This window comes from Ambystoma mexicanum, chromosome 6p, assembly GCF_040938575.1.
Source record: "Ambystoma mexicanum isolate Mex_15411 chromosome 6p, UKY_AmexF1_1, whole genome shotgun sequence".
Lineage (NCBI taxonomy): Eukaryota > Metazoa > Chordata > Amphibia > Caudata > Ambystomatidae > Ambystoma > Ambystoma mexicanum.
The window spans coordinates 674,682,878-674,709,151 of record NC_090935.1 but is presented as its reverse complement, the minus strand read 5'-3'; positions in this window follow the sequence as shown (position 1 = coordinate 674,709,151).

Genomic DNA, 26,274 nt, shown 5'->3' with positions numbered 1-26,274 from the left:
GTTTGTATTCCGTATCTTGAACATTCTCCCCTTATTTTGTTGTCACACGTTGAGGCCAAGGTCTGAATGTTCCAAACATTGAGCTCTGGGGTGTATGGAAAGGACACCTGCAGCCTGCACCATAGTCTTCCCCATGGATGCACTGTGCGTGCCCCTGGATAAAAGGGGCAACTATTGTTTATCTTAAACTAGAGTAGGGAGCTTTGTAAAGAGTACAGGAGCTCCGACCTCCTTTCCAACCTAACATGTGGGAATTGCCTGGAGTTCAGCATCCAGAAGGAGACAAAAGACACCTGTGCCACTAGGTAATACAACTCTAAATCTGACAGGCCGACTCCACCCTTTTCCCAAGGTTTGATAAGATATTCCCTACCTTATTCTGGGCGATTTCAGGCTCCACACCAACTTGACCATTACCAACTATAATTCTACACAAAATTGGGCACCCGGCCACATTGGGATATTAAGAAATAGATAAACCAATTTCGCCAGGATAACCCTTAATAATGGCTACTTTCCCAAGAAGAGAAATTGGGAGTGATGCCCAGCGGTCGACTCTGGTTTTAAGCTCCTCCATATAGGCCCGTAGTTATCTTGAAAGAGCTGTAACTTGGACCTGCTAATATATGTTCCCAGGTACTTCGCAGACACTTGCTGCCATCTGAACCCCACCAGCCCAGCTGGGTACCTCGTATTCTCATATAACGGGAAAAGGATTGATTTGGACCAGTTCTCTCGTAGCGCTGATATATCACCAAACAGTTCAATTTCCTGAGAAAGGGTGGTCAGATTACAACTGGGGTTTCTAATATACAAAATATTGTAATTTGCGTAAAGCAAGATCAATTCACAGGTGCCCCCCAACGGCAGCCCCCGTTGCACATGGAGTCGCCTCAGCCTCTCATCCAGAGGCTCCACGCTAAAGCAAATAAATGTGGTGATAGTGGGCACCCCCGTCGTGTCCTCTGCCCCAGGTTAAAGGGCTCAGAATGTCACCCAAATAGCCACCCCCAAATACAGTATTTTAACACAGGACACAAAATAAGGTGGGGCCCCAATCTTTTCAAGCACTGCAAACAAGTATTCCCATATCACCGAATCAAAGGCTTTTTCCATGTCCAAAAGTGCACCTATTGCCTGGACTGATAGATCTACTTGCACCAGCACCCCGAAGAGCCGTCTTAAGTTAAGGGCCATGCTTCTCCCTGGAATAAAACCAGCCTCCTCCACATGTTTTATAAAAGGGAGGCATGGCAGCAGTGGATGCGCTATGATTTTGGAAAATATTTAGTATCTACATTAATGAGAGAAATCGGCCTATACGATGTGCAATCCAGGGGATCCTTATTTGGTTTCAATATCAGAGTGATTATCCCTTCCCGCATTTTGGGGGGCAAGAGTCCCACTTCCAAATCTTCACTCCACACCTCTAGCAAATATTTAGCAACCTCGGGTCCGAATTCCTTAAATAATTCAGAGGTAAGCCCATCTGATCCCGGTGCCTTAGCCGATGGGAGATCTTTGATTGCCTTTATAATATCCGTCACCGTAATTTCGGCACCCAAAGCCTTCACCGCCTATTCACTAAGTGTCATTATGGGAACGTCTCCCACACATTTTCATAGGTTGTCCGGATGCCCACGAGTTCTTGCAGTACACAAATTATTATAGAAACACTGGAATTCCGCCAGTATGCCCCCCGGGTCCGTCACCAGGTATCTGTCTGAGCGGTGTATAGCAGATATGTCAGTCTGTCCTCTGGAGCTACTCAGCATTCTCGCTAAATACCTGCCTTCTTCCCCACACCTACGTGTCAGCTGTGGCATGGACTGAAACCGCACCTCTCTATCTGCATCTGCATTAAATTTACTCAGAACCTCCAGCGCATCCGCTAAGGATTCAAAGAGGCCAGCCTCTCCACTGCCCTTTTCCATGTTTGCAAGGGTGCGTTCCAACTAATCTAATCTACCTCGAATTCCTTTCAGTACAGCACAATTGGATGAAATGCAGCGACCCCTTAGAGTAACTTAAAACGTCTCCCACATGCTACAAGCAGACGTTACAAACCCCACATTCGTTGCAAAGTATGATGTGATAATATCTTGAACTTCACTGTGATAGACCACATCCAGCAACGCTTGGCCCTTAAAAAGCCAGCGTGGACGAACTTTCAATAGGCCCACCAACCTGAAAAGCCATACCATAGGGGAGTTATCCGATAGCATCTGTGGGAGCATTATACAAGATATACTACCACAAATCCACTCTGATCTGGCTGAGATATAGTCAATGTGCAAGCTTGTGTCGTGCACCGAGGAATAAAAGGAGAAACCCCTTTCACCTGGATGTAGGGCCCTCCATACATTGACCAAGCCCAACTCAGACATCCCCCCTTGAATAGCATTAGTGACTGAGGTGTCTAATCTCGCATCCGCAAGAAATCTATCCAACTTTGCCTGCAACATTGAATTTAGGTCCTCATCCACAACTAAGTGCGTGTGCGCATACTTCATACATTTCGTCTACAAGGCTGTATAAAATCGAGTATCCTCCACATTTGGTCTATACACATTCACCAGTGTGATCATACTCCCAACAAGGTCCCCAGAAATAATACATGCCTTCCCTCAGGGTCACGGTCTTGCTCTAAAAACTTGAACCCCAAGGATTTATGTATAATTATTGACATTACATGTGTAATACCTGGTGTCTCCCCATGCTCTCGCAAGTCCCACGTTCAAGTTACCCAGCAAGTGTGTTTCCTGGAGGAACACTATGTTTGCACCATGTTGCTCACATTAGATGCCACAACCTTGCACATTTTTGCATAGTTATTGAGGCCCTTGACATTGCATCTTAGGAGGGTACAACAATCAGAGCTTACATACTTCGCCATTAGTCATGTTGACAAACCTGCTCCCCTTCACAAGTATCCCGCATTGGTATAAACCTCCAGTGCACCCAATACTCTCAACGCCAAACACATGAACCTTTTTTTCCATGAACCTTCTCAGCCCCCGCTTTGCCTTCCCCGCAGCTGCCATAACTTCCATCCTTCCCTATATGTGCACCCTCTTTTCTGAGGACCCCCACCCACACTGCGAACCCTAAACAAGCAGTGACACGCTCCCTCCTATCCCCAACATCCCACATTCTGAACTAGGACGCCTACCCGGGGGCGCTGGACACAGCAGCCTCTTCCAATCCACTCTTATCAGCTCCCCCCTTCAAGGAGGAGAAGGCCCTTCACAAAAGGATATTAAGCAAATGGCCCTATTTGTTACATTATGACATCACGCCCTGCTGCAGGGTCAAGTCTTCCCAATTCACCGGAATAATAATCCGGCTCATTTCGTAGGACACATACAGGCATAGCATATATTAATCAACCACATCTAAATAGCAAAGCCTCTTAGGGCTTAGGCAATGACTCCACAAAGGCTGCAACCTTGATTGGGTCAGAGAAGAAAAGGGTCTTATTTTCATGCACGACTCTTAATTTAGAAGGATATAACATTGCATATTGTATTTGTTTATCCCATAGTAGTCGCTTTACCGCCAGGAAAGACAAGCGAGCTGTTTGCACTGATGGGGTGAAGTCTTGATAAAAGGATACTCTCGTCCCCTCAAACTGCACATCCCCCAGGTCCATGCTCTTCGTAAAAATAGTATCCCTGTCGCGGTAGTTCAAAAGTCTCGCTATAACCGGGTGTGGACTTTGCCCTGGTCTGTGCATCTGTCCTGAAATTCTGTGTGCTCATTCCACTATGAACTGAGGAGACATAAACTGTTCCATATTTCATGATGGTATTGACTCCGGGATCCCTGTGACCCGGACATTAGTACGTCTGTATCGTGCCTCCAGGTCATCATTCTTATCTCTTAAGTAGACCTCAAATTGCAGCCGTGACCTCGCCACTTGTATCCTCCAACACACCAACCCTATGCTCAGCCTCTCTGAGGCGGCCGCTTTTCCTTTTCTATTCGCTCCTGCATTCGATCCATTTTATACTTCATACCGTCCAATTTAGTGTTAACAGCAACAAATCCAGTTTTCATCTCGGCCAGCACTAGACTCAGCTCCGAGGGGCGGTCTGCCACATGTTCAGCCAGGGCCTTATGTGAGTCGGGGGCAGTGTCAGCTTCACTCCCAGTCATTCTGGGCGAGGACATTGTGCTCCTATGTAGAGCCAGCCCCTCCTTATGAGTAAATTGCAGGCGACCCTGCTTCTTGCCTCCCTTTGCCATTCAATGGTAGCAACCCTCCCAGGTTCTCTCACATGTCCCACCACTGGGGCTAGTAACGGCCAATATATTGTTTACAGTTCCATTCACCAGTTTACCTGGGCACACCCCTCAGCTTGAAAACTGAAGAAGAGCGCCGCTTTGGGGTATCATGTAGTAGGCAATTCTATTTCACTAAGTCCCAGCTACCACACATCCACCAATTTCACTCCTTTGGCCACAAAGCGTGTTGTATCCCCCAAGTGGGGACTCCTGGGGGTATTCCATGTTATGTTCTATGGTCACCAGTGTTTTTAACAATATAAAACTGAGATGGGGATGGTCCCACTGCATTCAGTCATCGGTATCAGCACACAGTGTGGCTCAGCTATGGGCTGGCTGTACAGGGCCACAGCAGTCACAGTCTCTGCAGCAGTTTCAGTGCGCTTCCCAACTGCTCCCTCAATCACACAAGGGGGTGTCAATGCCGACCCCTGCACATGGCCCCATCAATTCTCCTCCAACCGTGCACCAGTACTTATCAGTTCCAGCATGAGGATCAATATTACCAGCAGTGCTCCTCTGCTCCAATTTAGACCCCCAGCTGCGGCTCCAAAGTCACCAGCAGTTATGAAGGCCCTTCTCCAGCAGGCTGCACCAGCGTATCTTTTGCCTATAAAGGAGGCCGTTCGGGGACTGCCCCACAGGGCAAGGCCCTGCTCCTCTAGACGTTCGGGTGTTGGATCCACTCCTCTCCCGGGAGCCCATGCTCGATCCTTACTCCGGGCACCATGTTCCAGCAGGTTTCAAATGGGATACTCCTCCCAGCCTGCATCCTGAGACGGCGCTGTAACGTGCGATGTGCCACACTCCCCCTCATCAGGGCTTCTATCCCCAGCTCAGCTAGGGCTACAGAGCTGTCCACTGCCCCGTCGAGCCGCCAGTGCTCCGCGCTCCGTCCCTCAATTTGAAGCTCACACACCCGCGGAGAGGGGGGGAGGCGGCCGCCTGAATGAACACTCGCCTCCTCACAGCGTAGCGAGCAAACGCTTCAGCATTATAGATGCAGGATCACCAATGCTTCATGTACCTCTGTATCAAGTTTGGGCTTTCAGAGCCTAACCAAAGCCTGTATGGGCCTCCTCTGGTTCTGTATCGGAGCACAGAAGCCGGCGGTCATCTTGGTTGCCGGCTCTTGAGCACCCTGTCATAGGCATTTCTAATGCCTGTCTAGTTATCCTAAGGTCCTTCAGGGAGCACCTACTTTTCTTCATTGCGTGTAACCTTTCTTTGTTTCGGACTATCTCCTCTGAGTTCGTCCGATATATTTTTTGGTTTCTTTGCCAGGTTGCTGATTGACCTATAATAACCCCACAAGTGACTGCTTTCCCTGCATCCCACAAAGTTGATGTAGCCATTCCCTGTGTGGCATTTTCCTGTCACATACATTTTTTACAGTATCTGCAACAAGAAACACAAAAGGGAAACAGGCTACCCCGCCCTTAATCATGTAGGTACGTGGACTATGGAAAACACTGAACTGTATCAATAATCAGTTCTTAGGTCAGAGAGGTATAAGAAAAATAATGTAATATGTTCCACTACAAGAAATCCATAGTAACACAAACCACAATACACAGTACATCAACATACACTTACAACATGATATGCTGCTGCACTATAACCTGCGCAGCATGTAATTAAAAAACAACCTGATATCTACGTCAAGGAAGTGGTGTTAGTAGTTGGGACAGATATTCAAAAAGAGTAACTATTTGCTCTATATGGTCAATATATTGTGTTTCTAACTTATTGGGTACGTTGTGTCTATCATCTTCCTGTCTAAACCTTGAGAATCCGTTATCCAGGTGGCCATGACATGGCCATCGCTATTGGATCCAGTTCCTGGGGGCGGACCAGTGAGGGAGGATCACCTGGATGGGGGAACCTTGTGGGAGTGGGACACCGATGGGTGAGATGCGGTATCTCCCTTCCTTGAACAACTTTTCCCCATCCTCTCACGTAGGAAATTCCAAAATACCCCACCACCCCCTTTCTGGCTCTAACACTTTCGCACAACACAAAGGACAACCGACTAACACCAGAGCCGTTTACCTGACATGTCCCAAAAAAAGGGTCAGGTAAAGTCAGGCAATTGATCAGAATCACACACACCCGATGGCCCTTTGCCTTCCCCACAAGGATAAAAGGTGGAGCCAGAGAGCACAGGACGAGCAAGGAGAGCACGGCAGACAGCCAACGAGACGGCTAAGCAAGCGCGGCAGTTCAATTGAAGGAGAAAGGCGGCAGGAATTGAGAGGGTGGCGGGGAGAGAATTGACTTTACCCTTTTTGTCCCAGACCCGCAGAACCTTTGTGGAGGAGAGCCTAAGACTGCGAACAAAAGCACAAGTGTCCTGCAGCAGATGTAAACGGTACACAGGCAAGCCTATGCCGATAAACAGGAGCGAGGGAAGCTCTTGCGCCCGTGGTACCTGCCTTGACTCCAAAGAAGCCAACAGCCAAGCGGTTCATCACAGCTGGTGAGTTGAGGGGAGAACCGATAAGAATCGGGCTGTGTTGAGTGAGAATCGCAAAGTGGCAAGTTTTGAACCAAAGCCGGTTAACTTTGAATGAACTGTAAAAACTGTGAAGGGGTGACCAGCTGCAGAGGGAAAGCAGCACCACGTGGGTGCTAACCCAAGAGACTCTGGTCAAGCCCCATTTGAGAGACACTTCAAATACCAGAAGGCCATAGGAGGGCCAGCAAAATAGGTCAAAGTGGTCATACAGAGGGTCAAGCAAAATCCCTGTACAATCGAAAAACGTTCATCTACAAGCACTTTGAAAGAAAGGGAAGTGAATCCAGAAAACATTTGAACTGTGTAAAAAGGAGAACATTGAAAGTAAAGGGCTTCAGCGCTTAGAAGAAGGGGACCTAAGGGTGATCCACTATCACCCTGATCGAGAGCCACAGTAAACCCGGTGCGGGGAGGCTGAGAATCAAGAGGAATCGGAGCCTGGCAGAGGGGCATCCAAGGGTGAAAAGTTAGTCACCCCAAGATGAAGGAAATTGAAAGCAAAAGTTATGAAACGGCAAGAGTGAACCCGAAGGAGGGATGCCAGAGATGAAGCTATCACCCAAGTACTAACAGTCGAAAGACGTCCAAGCCCGGCTGAGAGAGATCCAGGGGTCAAGCATCACCCGAGTACTGACAGTCAAGAGGAGTCTGAGCAGGCCCGAGGGAGATCCAAGGGGAAGCTATCATCCAAACGTCAAGAAAGAAAATAACTGACATATAAAGCCAAGAATACGAGATGTGAAGGGTCAGCACTGTGGACTATAGTTGAGAAGGGCCAGCACCCAGAAGAGGGGGACCCAGGGGTGAACCATTATCACCCTAACAAACTTTCATTTGGTTAAAGGAACTTTTGTGTTTGTTATTTGAACACATCAAGAGACTTTCTAAGGAAACAAGATTTGGCCATCAATGGTCCCGAGAATTGCCATTGGAACTGTTGTCTCGTGCTGGAAAAGCCTGAGACTGTACTCTACTCCAAGTGCCCATTTTACCCCATGCTCGAAACCTGGGGAAGGAAGACCCGGGCTACCGCATCCTGACATATTATTTAAGAACAATTCTTTCTTTTCTTGAGAACTATCCCACACACCCTTTTGTATTATTTATGAGGTTTGGAAATAGGTTTCTTAGTATAGGCCATTTTGTTTTGACACAACCCCAGTAGGACTGCCTTATTTTTCATCTGATGGTTGACGCTTGTTCCCATCTTAGATTTAGGTTTAGATTAGGTGTTTTTTCCAACCTTCTTACAGCATTCATTGTTCAATAAACACCTTTGAACTGTGATCACTTGTGTCTGTCTTACTTGTTGTCACCATGTGTTTTTCACATAGTGTACCACTAATATCGTTCATGTGCAGATAAAAATGTAACAGCTACGTGGTTCTCATTGCAAAACAGACATAGTTATTTCAAAAAAGCATTTTTTTCAATAGAACATGTGTAATAAGTGTAGCAATTGACAACTATAGTTTAAGCTCTGCGGATCAAAATTCCTTTGTCACGACCCAGCCTTCTTCAGGGCACATCACATTCCCAAGGGTTAGAGGGAAACTGTTCTTGAAACTCTCGAAGTATTGACACCACTTGGTAGTAATTCAATTGTAGAACTCCACAGCCTAGCCAAACCTGTTCTAAAGGAAGCGGCTCACACGGTATCCATTCCGTATCAAAACATTGTCACCTCAACCAGCAACCCTGCTCATATGTATCCTCTAATGTTGTGTGCCTCCAACTGCCAACCAACCTTCCTTCTTCCAACCTTCCTTCTTCCTGTCGCACCTTTCTGAATTCCCAGGGACGACCTGCTGTGCAGACCCGGCAGCTCATCTACTCGGGGCTGGATGTTACCGAAGCCTTGTGATGTCTTTCATTCTAGTGCACCAAACAGTCACCAGTGTATTTGTATTCAACATCAGTCTGATTGAAATCGATTGAGTTATATGTTGGGTTAGATAAGTTTTATGTTCAGAGGCAATCAGCTCTGTTGTAGTCATTCTAGTTAGGAAGAGTTATAAATATTGTATTGTTAGAACAAATAAAGACATATGTCATTTTCTATTAATTGGTCATGGTCTTGTAAATGTAGCCAGTGCTTCAACTAGAAATGCTTGTATGTCCCCTGTGTTTGAATAAAAGAGAGGCTGGGTAGGCTTTTTATGTGACTATTCAATGTAACAAAAGCAACCAGTCTTTTGGTTATGACTTTTGTGAAATGTTTCATCAATGCTGTGCCTATTGTTATTGGTCTCCAATTGCTTATGTTCATTCAGAGGCACATTTTTGGGAATGAGAATGGATCTGTTCCTTTTGATGTAATCTGCAACTTTAGAGTTCTTGATCAACAAGGTAAGAAGTGTGTGGGAGCGAGGGGCCAGCAGGCCCCTCGCATCCTTTACGTCTCAGTACAAAACTCGGACCAAGTGCCTCCAGTGGTGGGTTCGCCCCTTGCCCTTATGCAATGTCGACTTTGGTTAACATTCGCGTAGATGGGACCACCGAGCAGGAGACAGGGCATCCATTTTTGTACCCCCTTTCGACTCCATCTTGGTGACTAGGCCTCACTACGATAGTACAAAACGCTTCTCTTTCCTTTCTCGCAACGGCCAGACGCGCAGGGCACATGGCCCCCACCATCTTTCCCACTCTAACTGGAAAACTCTGCGGCTCCATTCTCACGCTGAAGCCGGAGGTGTTTGCAACAAATAATAAATGTAACACATCACTCTTCCTCTGAGATCACTGTCCTGCATGTGAACCAGCATGAGTTAAGCACACAGCTCGTTCATCTCCATAAACGTGTCCTTGCCCCGCACCCTTGCCAGTGGAAACTTACTGCCATTGTGACCCTGTGCCCCTGCAAGGTATTCCTTTTATGTGCCAGACCGCTGACCACGCCATAATGCCCCACCCAACAGATCCCCAACTAACATTAGACCCCTGCTGCAGTATATCGCTGTCTACCACTAACAAATGTCAACATACTTATGAACACAGACCCTCACCTCAACCAGTGTTATTATGGTGGTCAAGACCGTTAACCTAAGGCCTTTATGATTCGATGTTATTGATAGTATAGATACATGTGTGAAGTTTTTAGAGACATGATGAGTTGTTCAAAGACTTCGAACTATTATTATTTAGTGCATGCATTTTAAGAATATATTATGTTAGTTTAGCCAGTGGCCACCCTGCTTCACAGCGACCTGACCTTCACCCATTCGGAGCACAGATGCCTGACGTCCATCCTCCTGCCAACCAAGCAGCCAACCCAGAGGAAGAGATGCCGCCCACACCATGGGCACCGTATGGACTGTCCAATCCGGGACCAACGTAGTACCCTATGTTAGTTGCGTCATTTATCCTATGAAATGTATTGTAACCTTAATTCTGGTCAGAGCGCTCTCAGAGGCAACAGAGATCTTTGAATGCCATTTACTTATATAAACCTTGCCTTGAACCCTCGCAGCCTGCTCTCTTTGCCTCATTCCCGATCTGGGGTGTGTCCATTTTTTATCTTTTGCATGAAAAAGACGGGGAGGGCACAAACATTTGGTGACCCCCTGTGACGTGATTTGGAAAGGTGCCCCGAGGCCTGCAGCGTGCAGAGAGATCCGGGACACTCCCTAGCAAAACTATCGCCTCTGCGGCCGACCAGCCTGTGCGCACTACAAGAAAGGGTCAAGGGTTCCCGGTTGACGAATACCCAACTGAAAAAGCTGCTCGCCGAGGCGGGCCACGGCTTGCTTGGGGTGCGGACCTAACTGGGGTCATACCGCGAACAGTGACCCTCGGATTACGCGACTGAACACGTGAGTGCCGGTTGCGAAAGATCCCAAGGAAAGGTAAGGGGGAAAAATAAGGGAACAGGGGAACAGGTGGTAGTGGGTTAAAGCCAAGAGTAGGAGCTGTGTGAGTGATGCTGAGGCTTTCTTTTCTGATCTATCCTTTATATGGCCATTAGGTTTTGTGAGAAGTAAGAAGAAGAGAAGAGGTATCCTAGCCCGAACGGGGTAGAAGGCGGCACCGTGTAGCATTGTCTCGTCCACTGCAGATAAATAAGTGGAGATAAAGAGAAAATAGTAGGGGTCTCATATATTAAGTAGACTCGAAGTAGTTATTTAGAATATTCTTTTTCCGTGTAAGCAAGATTCTTTGGGAAAGAGTGAGAGGGTGTAAGAGGTGGGGAGTGAATGAGAAGAGTAGGCAACAGGGGAGGGTAAAAAGTGGTCAGTAACAGGAAAAAGGAGGAGATAAAAGCGCGCAGGTAGGGCGTGTTATGTGTTATATGTCTTTTTGTCCATTATTGTCACGTATGTCAAAATGTTGTACGTGATTTGTCGGTAAGGGGTCATATATGCGAAGGTGAACTGTTGGACTTGGAAATGCAATGATTACAAAGGTGACGTTGAATATTAATGCACAATAACTGTCAATAATTGAGAATCGTTTAGAATATTGTTGACCTATAATAAAGGGAAAGGTGGTTGAAGGGTGTGGCATTGAGAGAAGAGAACAAATATTGCGCCCGAAATTAGAGGGAGGCTCAGGTGCAAGTGTACACACAAGCAAAGGGAGAAACACCATCATGGGGGGAGTAACAAACACCATTAGCTCACATTTGCCAACATCTCCCACTATATAGTGAAAGGATACAGAAATACCATGATCAATGGGTGACTGAAATAAAAGGGGACAGTGTGACACCAGTTTGGCCAGAGGGAGGGTCGTTTGACAAAAGGGTGTTAGGCTTAGTATCCACAAACTTATTGGCAAGATATAAGGGAAAACAGTTGCAAAACAGAAGGGAAGTATTGGACCTGTGGCGAATGTTCGAGCAGGTTACCCCTATAGCAGAGGTAAATACAGAAAAAACAATTGAAAACCATAAAACACAGGAAGAGGTAAGCGGGACACCAAAGGGTGAATGCACAACGACCACAGCTGAGAATGATACAACCAAAATATACCCCTTAATGACAAGACCAGCAGTAGGATAGAGCGAGCCTTTGTATGTACCAGCGTGCCCCACCCCCACTCCCCCAAGTGGAGCGGCAGCCACGACGCCACTGCCATGTGACAAAGGAGGCTTTTATGGGCCAACAAGCGCGCCCCCTTTAAATTTAGCGAGATTAACCAGAGATTTACACCGCCAGTTAACGCATGCACAAATGGAAATAACACGGCTAAGAGCACTGTGTGACAGGGGCCAAATGCTACCGGGGGGAGGGGAAATACCACCGTTGTCCGTAGCAGATCTCACACTCCCGCTAAGTGTAACAGGGGAATCAGCACCAGCAACGCCAGGACCAGCGCAGTCCATATTATCTCAGGGAACACCCACATCACAAGGGCGAGAAAAAGAATGGCGATCGAGAGAATTCCTGTTCCATCTGAATGACAAACCAGTAAGAATAATACACCCAGCCACCCCAGAAAGCCAGCGAGGGGAAGGACAAGAGGAGAATGGCGAGCAAGAAGAGGAAATAGAAGAAGTGTGGAGTGATCTAGACGAATACAAAGAAGGAGTAGCAGCTGTGGGATCCCCACTGCCACATCATTTTGATGACTTAGATGAACGATCACCCCCACGGTGGGAGGGTAGATTAAGGAAGCGAGTAGGGAATATACTGTTGAGTAAGGCAAAGAAAGGGACGGTAAGTAAGACAGGAAAGAAGCATAAGTTGCAGATGCCGTTGATACACAAGGGAGCAGGTAGGCCACACTATATTCTGTGGGCCCAAATGGACAAAAACAACCTGTTGAAACTCCTCCCCCCACTTGTGGGAGGGGCAGGGAAATGGATACATGCGTTCAAAAAGAACACGGCAGGAGTACCGTTAGCGATAGGTGATGTAAAAAGTTTGCTAGTGTCCGCCGTCAGTGATCAGGCGGACGCTGTGTGGGAGAAGGCGGGGTTCCCAGAGTAACAATGAGTTGTGACCGCCACAATGGATCACCCTTCAACAATGCTCGAGCACAAGTATGGGACGCATTGAGGCGCACATTTCCAGATATTCCAGACTTACATTTAGTAATGCAATGTACAATGGAGGAGAACGAGGATCCTATGCAATTCACACTGCGGGTGCAATACTTATGGAGAAGCGAAATTGGTACGGCGTGGAACCAATCCACCGCCTTGTTCTATTTTATAATAAAGAAAGGGCTCCCGAAGGAGGTACAGAAGGCCTTGGACAAGATAGCTGGGATAGAAGCCAAGGGTTGGCCTGAAATTCAGAGCATAATTGTGCACCACTGTAGGAGGATCAAAGAGAGAGAAAAGGAAATAGCACAAAAAAGGCTGGCGGACAAAGCGAAACTGGTACAGAATAAATTAGTGAAGGTCGCCGCCATAAACGCCAGCGTAACAACAGATAGGGAGAATGAGGGGGATGAGAGTGCGGGAGGCAGGCCAGTCGGAATAGCAGCGCTGTGGGCAGCAGGAGAACAAGGACCGTGGAACGGAGAGGAGCAACACAGAGGACCGCAGTGGCAAGAAAGACAGGTGAGAGGACGTGGTGGGTACCGTGGCCAGAGAGGAGGGTTTGGAGGCATGGGGAATAGAGGATTCGGTGGCCAAGGGATGAGGGGAGGACAGCAAGGGTCATGTTGGAACTGTGGGAGGTAGGGACACTATTCAAGAGAATGCAGAATGCAGCCCTCAGGGTATTTCTAAGGGCAACCACCAATGGACAATGAACAGGTATGGGGATGCCCACACCCAGGTAGCCCCTATGAATTACCAATGGAAAGGGGAAGACCACAGGACCAGTGTTATAATGAACCCCAAATGCAGCAAAGACAACCACCCTCACAACCACATCACAGTGCATCACAGCTCATGGCAATACTAAACACTGTAGGAAATGTCGGCAGCAACATTTTTGCAACATCTGCACATGGTGCACCCGCAGCGTTCCGCGGCACAACAGCAGTTGGAGATAATGTCTTTTCAGTACCAGGACAAGAAAGGTACGCAGATTAGGACAGCCCACAGGGAGCACTTGCGTGTCCATTCCTATCCACCACCCTACGTGCAGAAGAGGAACCACTAGTGGGGGCAGAGATAGGAAATAAGCAGTTTATTTTTATGGTAGACTCAGGAGCGGAAAAATCATGTCTTATGGAAGGGCGGTTTCCGCTCTCAGGCAGAAATTTGGAAACGCAGGGGTTCTCTGGGGCTATTTTAAAAGTTCCTTACACCAAAGATCTTGATATAACTGTGGGGGGGGGAAACAGTGCGCGCGCCCTTACTGTACCATGAAGACGCGCCAATCAACTTGTTGGGTAGAGATTTGCTGAGTAAGTTGAACATGACCATTTCATTTACCGAGCAGGGAATAGTGTGTTCCACCCAGGAGTATGCCCAGTGCGAGCAATGTTAATGATTAGTACAATGACGAATGAGGTTGTGGTGCGAGGGATACCCATTGACATAGATATGTTTATCTATGGCATCAAAGTGTTAGCCCGAGTAATACCTGAGATAATGAGAAAAGAATGGAGGACACCATCAGACTTTATATTCTGCAAATACGGATGTTGTGCCAGGCGCTATAATGTCCATAGACATTGAGGCAGTTCAGGTATCGAGCAAACGTATTGTGGTCATAGGCTTGGACACGCATGGATGCGAGTGGAGAACTGTGTTTTGCATAGATCCAAACATAATGCTAAGAGATCTAACTGATGAAGGACTATTCACTGACAACGAAGATGATGGAGCGATAATAATGGAAATAAGCATACCGTGTGAAATTATGATCGAGTACAGAGAGGTACACAACCCACATATGGCCAGTGTTAATGCCCCACCAACAATATTTGAGGAAGACATGGCAAAGGTAGCACCGGAAATTTGGACTGCAGGCCCCCACGATGTAGGGTTATTACATGAAGTAACACCAATAAAGATAAAACTCAAACCAGGTGCCATAGCGCCAAGAGTGAAACAATACCCAATATCGAGAGAGGAAGAGGAAGGGATTAGGGAGACAATAAATGCACTCCTGAGCCAAGGTATAATAATGCCGTCAAATTCCCAGTGTAACACAGCCATCTTTCCAATCAAAAAGGCAAAAGGAGGGGCGTGGAGGATGATCCAAGATCTCCGCCCACTCAATGACGTCATTCAAAAGGAGTTCCCACTAGTGCCTAACCCAGAATCAATACTGTGCAGCATACCCAAAGAATCTACATGTTTTACTGTGGTTGACTTGAAGAATGCCTTCTTCTCCATACCACTAGACCCAGGATCACAGTACCTCACAGCGTTCACACTGGGAAATAACAGATATGAATATTGTAGGCGCCCACAGGGATATTGCGAAAGCCCAAGTATTTTTAACAGAGTATTACGTGAAGACATTGGAAATATAAATGTAGAGAGCACCATTATACAATACGTAGACAATTCACTCGTCTGTAGCAAAACAGAGGAAAAGTGCAGAGAAGACTCTATAACGCAGTTAAACATGTTAGCCACCAAAGGATACAAGGTTGATAAAGGGAAACTACAATACTGCCTTGCCGAAGTTGCATACCTCGGACAGTTGATATTGAAAGATGGAAAACGAATACTCCCTGACAGAGCAGCTGCCATACGTAACATAATAATACCAAAGACAGTGAAGGACATGCAAACATTTCTTGGCATATGCAACTATTGCTGAGCATGGATCCTTGATTTTGCAGCATACACACGCCCATTATTGCAAGCATTAAAGGAAGCGCAAAAAGGTAGAGCCCCAATAAAATGGACACATGACATGATGGCTCAGTACTTCAGACTGAAAGACCTTATCACAGAGGCCCCAGTCCTCGCGAACCCAGATTATGAGAGGGAATTTTTCTTGTTCTCTCACTTCAATGGAACATTGATGACTGCAGTGTTGACACGGAAAACATCATTAGGGCACAAGCCATTGGCCTATTACAGCGGAACACTGGATGCAGTGATGCAAGGTCACTTTGCGTGCGAACAGGCCCTCCCAGCTGCGGCCTTCGCCATTGAAAAATGTGCCACAATTGTAATGGGCTGTTCAGTAACGTTGTATGCAGAGCATTCATTATTTGCGATTCTTGAGCGGTCAAAATCAACACTGACAACACAGAGAGCAACCGCATATGAGATAATAATTTCAAGCCCCAACGTGCATGTGGTCAGGTGTAAAACAGTAAACCCAGCAACATTCATCACAGAACCATGTACTATGGAGGATATGCAGGAACACGACTATACAACCTATGAGGGGGAGGGTGATGATATTCCCAAGGCGAGAGAAAACGCCCTGAAGGAAGGGGAAATATACTTCATAAATGGTTCGGCATCAAACCCAGAAACAGGAGAGAAGCATGTAGTGATGGCAATAGTACGAATGGAGGAAGATAGCTATGAAACAATCGTCCAAAAGCGTCTCCCGTCCCATTACTCCGCACAAGCGGCCGAACTAACAGCATTAATTGAAGCATTACGTACAGCCAAAGGATGCACAGTGACTATATATTCAGATTCGGCATGTGCAACTACCACTGTCCATTCAGGACTAACACGCTGGCGTAGAAGAGGGTTCAGAAGAGCAGATGGGTCACCAGAACAGCACGCCACGTTATTGAATGAATTAATAGAGGCGTTGGCAGAGCCATCGTTAGTGGCAGTGGTGAAATGCCAAGCCCATACCAACAACACAGATGCAATCTCATTGGGAAATACGGCAGCCGACACAGCAGCGAAGGAGGCCTCGTATGTCAATATAACACCAGCAACTGAGTGCATTGTTAAAACAACCACCACAGAACCACTAGAAGAGGCGTATAGCAATACGCCTATAACACAGCTAATAGAGCTGCAGAGGAGAGCACCAATGGAGGAACAAGAATTATGGAGCAAGCGAGGATGTAAACAATCGGCTACATATCTCATTTTGAGGCAGGAAACAACAGTGAAGGCTGTGATGCCGATAGAACTACTAGAGCTAGCATTCCAACAGCTGCACTTTCCAGCCCATGTAGCAAAGCAACACATTGCTGCAGACATCCAGGAACATTGGTTCGTCCCCAACTTACAGGAACATTTGTCCAAATTTATCATAGATTGTACCACATGTCAAACATACAATTCAGGGATGACATTGAGGACATTGCAAGGTACCTTGCCGCGGCCGGCAGGGCCCTTCAGGGAGCTCCACATAGATTATGCAGACATGGGAGAGAGATGTAATGGGGTGAGATATCTAATTGTGGTAGTATGCCCCTTCTGGAAGGTGGGTGGAGGCAGGTCCATGCCCCCACCCAGACGCGAAGTGTGCGGCGAAGTTTCTGGTGAGAGAAGTGTTTTCCCGGTGGGGAATATGTTATGTGATACGATCAGACAATGGCACGCACTTTGTGAATGACCTCTTCAAAGAAGTAACGTCCCTCCTAGGGGTGAAGCACAAACTGTGTTCCATTTATCATCCAATGGCTAATGGAGTGGTGGAAAAGATCAACGGCCTGCTCAAGAGTGAACTATCGAAATTGTGTAATATACTGAAGAAAAACTGGGTGTATTGCTTACCCCTAGCACTGTTCCAACTCAGAATGCAACCATGCAAGGACCACCATTTGAGCCCCCATGAAATTGTGACTGAGAGGCGAATACACACAACGCTCTCCCCAATTAGGAGAGCATCAGATGCAGACAGGGCTGCCACAGTGCTGGGGGAAGAATTCAAGGAGTACTTGACTCAGCTGACGTGCCCAGTACGCAGCATAGCGCGACAAATAGCACCGCCTTTTACCGAAAATATGGCAACTGATACTACCATGCCAGCTACAGACAGCCCAACTGGGCCGCTGATGCCAGGAGCACAGGTATATGTGAGGAGTTTTGTCAGAAGATGGAATTCACCAAGGTTTCACGGCCCATATGAAGTAATTGACAATACGCCCACTGCAGTAAGGGTTAAGGGACTGAAATATTGGGTGCACCTCTCAGATGTGAGAAGGGCACGCGATAGTACACTCCCTCAGGGCGAACAGGAATGTGCAAGTGGCACAACAAGTGAGGTTGGGAAGTGATGACAACCTGATCAAATGAAGGAGGAACTTGTAAGTAGCAAAGAGAATGATGTGCCCTCTGATTTGCCTTGCCTTACTTCTCTATCTTTCTTCCTTTCACTCTCTCTTCCTTGCTATATCTTCCTTCCACTATAAAAATGCACAGTAAAAAAGAGGATATAAGTGATGCGAATGAGAGAAAAATGTGCAATAAAAGTACAGAAACCGTATATGAAAACAATGAGTAAATATGATGTGTAAATATGTATATAATGAGCATATCTGGTCACTTAACAAATTTGTATCGTCCCTCCAGGTGACAAAATGGCCCAACGAAGTGCACTCGCAGAGAACACGTTAATGTTAGATAGCAATAGGGATGCCAATAGGGCTAATAAATATAGCAATATTGAATGTGTTTTGAAATGTGCTGCTGTCTTACCTTCTGTGACCTGGTATTATACTCTGGGATGGCCTGGTATTATACTCTCTTATCCCTGGTTAATGATATGCACAAAGGGGGGAGCAGGGCTAAGCTGATACGAGAAGGGTCAAGCTTAATATGGACTGGAGTAAAGACAATATGGGGAGAAACTTATATAATCGATAATAACAATACGAATGCAACACACACCTCAGAACACCTCCCTGCTGATCCAGCAATTGTCTCCTTGTCACATCCTGGCATAAATATGAGTAATGATTATGAACCAAATGAATATGATGGCGACTACTATTGGCCGAGTAATTTAGCCAACACAAGTATGCATGTGCAGACAACCATAGAACCTACCTCGTATTACGCTGCTGCTACTAACGAGTATATACATGCCATATTTAACAGCAATGATACTGCCTGGGCTGGAATGTTCCCAATACATTATCAAAAGGTGAGAAACCATAAGGAGGGAGGGAAAAGGAGAGAAAAAAGGGGTGCGGGAAGGAAAAGATACGACATTTATCATGACCTGGGATTAGATGAAATAGAAGACCCCCGCCACCCTGATCAATCTAACAAATGGTATTCAGACATGAGTGCTACGGCAAAGCAAGCAACAAATGAAAGCTGCTATGTCTGTTCACTCATACCGCATGCATCAGGGACACCCAAAATGTTGGTACCACAGGAAGTGCCCTTGTCGGAGGCTCAATGTTTGATTCACTTAGTTCTGTGTAGGATAAAAAACACTTTCCAGGCACACACCGTCACCATAGAAAGGCTGGAAAATGAGAGAACATGCACAAGCCGGGGTCAAGGAGTAATTTGCATCAAAGAGCCATTCTTTGTCATAAAAGGGACAAGGTATGCAGAGAACAAATGGCACGATGAAACTATCGAATGCAAAGCAGAAGCACTCTGGGGACTGCCTGAGGACACCTTCCAGTGGATAAAGGAAGTGTGTGCTCCTATTTGGTCGCAACACGTCACTAAGCTAACATGGATCACAGCACTGGAAAAACCTATAAAAATACAAAAAGAAATACTGCACGAACTATGCTTTCATGGGGAAGGGAAAGTGAACATGGGGAGGCAAGGAAATGCAACAAGACAGTAATAATATCTGATATGAAGAAAGGCACTGCAGCACTCATGGACATGTACTGGATTTGCGGCAAACAAGCCTACCTGCATCCTGGAAAGGTACTTGCACCTTAGCCACCCTCCATACGGCCCTGATGGTAATACCCAAAAGCCATATCCAAGGAGCAGCAGGAGAATCAGCTGGTAAATCGCAGCAGGAGAATTGGCTGGCAAATCGGCAGCAGGACAATCGGCTGACCCATCGACAGCGCCGCAACTAGTAAAAACAGAACCTCCAGCTTACCAACTGTTGTCAGAACACGAGTTGAAAATAAAATTATCACGAAGTAAAAGATCATCCAACTATATTTTGTCTGAATCACCAGAACTCCTTCCTGAGATCCCACAAAAATACAAACTGTTCACATCCGCAGAGACATTTTATGCATCGCTCCTAGCGCCAGGGCTCCAAGCACGAGCAAACGCCAAATGGTTTCAAATAGTGCGCTGGGAGCTAATCCAACTGGCTAACGACATTGAAGAAGGATTCAACGTAATAAAAATAGAGCTCCGTGCCTTGCGCCTAATGACAATTCAAAACCGATATGTACTAGACCGCCTCACCGCAATGGATGGTGGAGTTTGCTGAAAAATCGGGGGGGCATGTTGCACATTCATGCCATCTGAAGATGCAGATAACGGAACACTCTTGCATGTGATAACAGCAGTTCACAATTTAGGAGAGAGGATGAGAACAGAGGGCGGAGTAGAAGAAAGCACATGGTTTGACAACCTGTTCAGCTGGATACCATCATGGGTAAATGTGATGATGAAAATACTTGTTCCCGTCATCGTCTTTATGCTGTTATTCTTCTGCGTGTGCCAATTAGGCCTCCGGTGTTGTGCAAAAAGTATGCCTACCTCAAATATGATGATGGTAACAATGGGCCGACCAACAACGGTAGCAACTATGATGGATGCACAAATACAAACGGGGGAACATAACACTCCAAAATACAGGATGACTGCCATCTACAGGCAATATGGGGACAGGGTTGATAATTTACATCACACCACAATTAAGGAACCAAGGGAACTACAATGGTATAAAGAGGTATGGGTAGACCTGGATTGGGATGGTGGGATCCACCTAACATGCACCCCAGATGAATATGCAAGAAGAGGGCATAGCTTGAGAAGTGTATGGAGAGCATGGATGCCAATAAAAGGGACCCCAGCCTGGGAAGAAGCAATCGCTGAAGCTGAGTACTACCGAAAGGAGAATGAAAGAAAAGAAGGGTCATAATTCCTTACTTTAGATGTAACGAAAGGGGGAATGTGTGGGAGCCTTACGTCTCAGTACAAAACTCAGACCAAGTGCCTCCAGTGGTGGGTTCGCCCCTTGCCCTTATGCAATGTCGACTTTGGTTAACATTTGCGTAGATAGGACCACTGAGCAGGACACAGGGCATCCATTTTTGTACCCCCTTTCGACTCCATCTTGGTGACTAGGCCTCACTGCGATAGTACAAAACGCTTCTCTTTCCTTTCTCGCAATGGCCAGACGCGCAGGGCACATGGCCCCCACCATCTTTCCAACTCTGACTGGAAAACATTGCGGCTCTATTCTCACGCTCAAGCTGGAGGTGCTTGCAACAAATAATAAATGTAACACATCACTCTTCCTCTGAGATCACTGTCCTGCATGTGAACCAGCATGAGCTAAGCACATAGCTCGTTCATCTCCACAAACGTGTCCTTGCCCCCGCACCCTCGCCAGTGGAAACTTACTGCCATTGTGACCCTGTGCCCATGCAAGGTATTCCTTTTATGTGCCTGACCGCTGATCATACCATAATGCCGCACCCAACAGATCCCCAACTAACATTAGACCCCTGCTGCAGTATATCGCTGTCTACCACTAACAAATGTCAACATACTAAAGATTCTTATGAACACAGACCCTCACTTCAACCAGTGTTATTATGGTGGTCAAGACCCTTAACCTAAGGCCTTTATAATCTGATGTTATTGATAGTATAGATAGATGTGTGAAGTTTATAGAGACATGATAAGTTGTTCAAAGACTTCGAACTATTTAGTGCATGCATTTTAAGAATATATTATGTTAGCTTAGCCAGTGGCCACCCTGCTTCACAGCGACCTGACCTTCACCCATTCGGAGCACAGATGCCTGACGTCCATCCTCCCGCCAACCAAGCAGCCAACCCGGAGGAAGAGATGCCGCCCACACCATGGGCACCGTATGGACTGTCCAATCCGGGACCAACGTAGTACCCTATGTTAGTTGCGTCATTTGTCCTATAAAATGTATTGTAACCTTAATTCTGGTCAGAGTGCTCTCAGAGGCAACAGAGATCATTGAATGCCATTTACTTATATAAACCATGTCTTGAACTCTGGCAGCCTGCTCTCTTTGCCTCATTCCCCATCTGGGGTGTGTCAGTTTTTTATCTTTTGCATGAAAAAGACGCGGAGGGCACAAACAGTCTTGGCAGTACTGTGGGATATTGTATGTCTATTTTGTATAGATTCAGTAAACTGATGTTACCGGGACGAACAGCCTTATTTTTCTTTGCTTTTTCAAAGATGTTTGTCACCCCCTTGACTGATACTTTTTTTGACTAGCTAGTCATATAGGTAATCTTCAGGAAAGTAACTAACTGGTGTACATTTTTGATTCTTTGTATTTTGTTTTTCAAGAATGTTTTTGTAGTAGTTGTAAATTGTTCCAGCTTCAATTTTGCAATCTACATCTTCAACCACATCAGCGATAATTCTTGCAATTTTCTTCTTATCCTTCTTAAACATGGTCTAGAATTCATTATAGCATCTGTTTCTTCTTGCATATTTCTTCCTGTTTTTAGTGTTTACAGTCTTTTTGGCAGTCTCTTTGCTGGAAGTATCAGGAACCATGGTCTAGGATGTATTAGTTGAGGTATTTTCAACTTCTGGAACATTGAGGTTAGTAGGTATATTCGTGTTGGGAACGTTCTCATTAAGGAACTGAACTATTGCATCCGGTTTAGGTCGATTTTACTGCAAACAAATGGTCGTAATGACCATAAGTTCTAAAAATGCACCACCAAAGGTTTGAACACCAAAAGTTCTTACCTTTGGTGGTAGCATTGCAGGTAAGTATAATTTTTAAAAAAAGACTGTGGGGGCTGCAGGGGTGTCCCTGGCAAAACCCTGCTCACTATACTTTGTGGTATAGTGAGCGGGGTGTTGCAAGGGACACCCCCGCACCACACCCGTAAAAAAAAAATTGAAAACAAATGTGGGCTGCGGGGAGGTCCCCCGCAAAACCCTGCTCACTATACTTAGTGCATCCCCTGTAGTACGTGTGTTCGCCTGAGAAAGGTGCAAACTTTTGGTAGTTCACACCTTTCTCATGCAAACGTTACGACCTCGGCCAGATCAGCCGCGGTCGGATCACTCGGATTCATTGCATCCATGCGTTCTTCCCCAGCTTCATAGAATTCAGGATCTCTTCGACATTGTTCTATTTCATCCAATTGTTGGTGAACCTCTTGCAGATTCTTGATCTTAACACTGGCCGTTCTTCTACTGAGGATGAATTGTTCATGGATTATTGGAGTCGGTTCATCTTCTCTCACCCTGAGATCATCTTCTGATTCTTCCATTTTCTTATTATGGTCCCTGATTTCTTGCCTTTTATCAGCAATCTGCTTGTTTGTTTTGTTATTGAGGTGAGTTGAAATACGTTTGTCGATGTTATTCATGCCTTGATATTTGACTTCAAGGTCGATCACTAGTTGGATTTCTTCTTGTGACCAAATTTTAGATCTTTTACTCAGCTTGGATGCTAAAAGTCTTTCTTCATTGATTGCTCTTGGATGTGCATATCGAGCATGTTGTGACACTCCTGATTTACTTCAAAATCTTTGGTCGCAAAAGTTGCACAAGAAGAGTACGTTTGCCGCAGGATTTTTCGGTTTGCATTTACCAAAGTAGCATGCAATGCTGTGATACTGATCTTCTTTATCACATTTAGAGCAGAAGACATTTAGTACGAAATGTTTGTGTTTGTTGGAAACATGCTTCTTAAGTTCTTTAAATGTTCCCAATATATCTCCACATAAAGTGCATTTCTAGTTTTCATTAGGGTAGCTCCAGATAATTATTTTCTTTAAGAAGTCAGGCCTTAAGTTCTTGTTTTCTGGAGGGATTCGGTAAACATCAGGAAGCTTGTTTAACTGACTTATATCTTCGAATTCAGTTGTGCTAGTTGAGGATACAAAGATAAGATCTTCTTTAATGCCCAGTAAATCTTCATCTTCTTCCATTATATTTTCAAGCTGTGTTTTATTAACTGTGCTATTATTGTCATGGATGGTATTCATGTTTTCAGTACTTTTTAATTTGTTAAATTCGTAGAGAAAGTTTGTAATTTATGGAAGAGACAGCACTTCCTTCCGCCATCTCAACAGGGTTTTGTTGAAACAGGAAATATCCCATCTGGAATCATTTTGGATTGGTTCGCCCATTCTCAAATCGACCAGCGATGCCTTTTTTGCCTATTTTTGTATATTGAGATAGTTACTGGTGGGACCACGAGGAGGTAAAGGCCACTATGACTAAGAGAAGGGTAAGAGAGTCATAGTTACTTCCCTTAAGAGAGTCATATTTACTCCAGCCATTTACCCATGCTTTTGTGAGTTTCTTCACTTTGACATTCATAGCACTGAGTAGAAATCACATTGCGTCAACACCCGCCACAGGCCTTTGAATGCTTTTTTATAATTAAAAAGTTGGATTCCCCTGGTCTGCACCAGTTCTAAGTCAGCTGCTAGACTTCGGCTGAGGCAGAAAGCAGGCCCGAGTCCTGGGAGCGGAACAGAGAGAGGCGACCACCGCCGCTGGGATAATCCACAGGAAAGGCCCAGCTTGTGCTCAGAGTAGGCGCCTTCCCCAGGGAGGGGAGATGTCGCGTCCAGCCACGGCGCATGGCCAGCCCTGCTTTGCGCCCCAGCCCAACTGACCCAGCCCTTAGAGTGAATCCTTATCCCGAAGTTGTGGGTCTGACTTGCTGACTTCCCTTACCTACATTGTTCCAGCATGCCAGAGGCTCTTCACCTTAGAGACCTGCTGCGGATGTGGGAACGGCCCGGCATAAGATTTACACCATCTCTCCTGAATTTTCAAGGACCAACGAGAGCTTACTGGACACCTCCGAAACCGCAATGCTTTCCAAGGCTCAGGCCCCCCTCTCGGGGCAAACCCATACCATGTTACCCTGTCCATCAGAAAGAAAAGAGAACTCTCCCTGGGGCTCCTGCAGGCTTCTCTGAGATCGTTTGCGTTACCGCACTGAATGCCACAAGGGCGTCCATCTCCACCACTCTGGGTTCGAGGATCTGAACTCGACTCCCTTTAGATCAGCTGAGGGCAACGGAGGACATAGCCCGTCCCTTCCAAACCGCGCTTGCCCATCCCTTAGGACAGACTGACCCATGTTCAACTGCTGTTCACATAGAACCCTTTTCCACGTCGTCCTTCAAAGCTCTTGTTTGAATATTTGCCACTACCCCCAAGATCTGCACCAGTGGAGTCTCCACTCGGGCCCTCACCCCGGGATTGGGTGCTCATTGCAGAGGCCCTCCTACTCATCACAGCTTAGCCCCCGTGGCTCTCAGTGCTGGCGACAGACAGATATGAGCCCAATGTTCCAGCGCCATCCATTTTCAGGGCTAGTTGATTCGGCAGGTGACTTGATACACACTCCTTATTGTCTGGGGTCTAATGAGCGTTTGCATTGGGCGCTTTAACATGGTGTTCAGTTCATCCTGCAGAGCCAGTTCTGCTTACCAAACGTGGCCCACTGGGCACTGGCATTTCGATGCCCAGCTCCAGGCCAGCGAGCCAGTCTTCTTACCTATTTAAACTTTGAGAATAGGCTGAGATCGCTTCAGCCCCAAGACCGCTAATCATTCACTTTACCTGAGTGTAATAAATCTGATGGTGTCACCACTCCTTTCCCTGCAGTGACCTCTCCCCATGTGGCAAAGGGGACGTTAGCCGCTACATGATCCTGACCCTGGGGGCGGCTATATGAGGGAGGATCACAAGGGGGACAGCCTCAGGGAGAGTATTATGACATCATCGAATGAGACAGGGTTTCCCCCTTTTTCTTTTGAGGATGCCCCATGAATGCCCAATGCTTTAAAGGCATATTGTCATACCTTCCCTCATCCACATAGGAAGGGCACTGAAAACCTTTTCTCAAGATCTGTATGCAAGCCGTCAAAATTAAGACTCATGAAAACACCTTCTCAGACTCTACCTACAAGTCATCCTGAAATGACTTGCCCTTATCGATCACTTAGAGCATTTACCCAGACTTTTAAGTCATCAAGAATGGACTTCCATTGATATGATATGATGTGGCATTTATAACGCGACTGCACACAATTGTTTCTAGGCTCGACAAGACAAGGAGGGGGAAAACAAAGGGAGGACAAAATAATGATCTTACTAGTCCTTGTGTCATTCAGATTGCGCAAATGCGGGGAAGAGGGAAGGGGAGAAGTGTCAGGGGGAGGGGAAGAGGGAAGTGCAGTTAACTCACAAGTCCAGGCAGCGGTTGGCTCATAAGCACAGCAAGAAAAGACTGTAGGGTTGCAGATACAGACCTTTAAGTGCTGGGGAGCCGGAAGGCAGTTCAGGGGAAACTGGACCTGCAGGAGCCTGGGCCGAGTTCAGAGAGTGACCAGGTGACCAGTTTGCAGAGCAGTCAGGTGCATCAGCAGGGAAGAGGAAGAGAGAAGCAGAAGTGAAAAGGAAGGTCTTGAGTTGCTTCCGGAACCGCAGGTGGTTCTGCTCAAGTTTGGGAGAGGTGGGCAGGGAGAATGTTCCGTCTGAC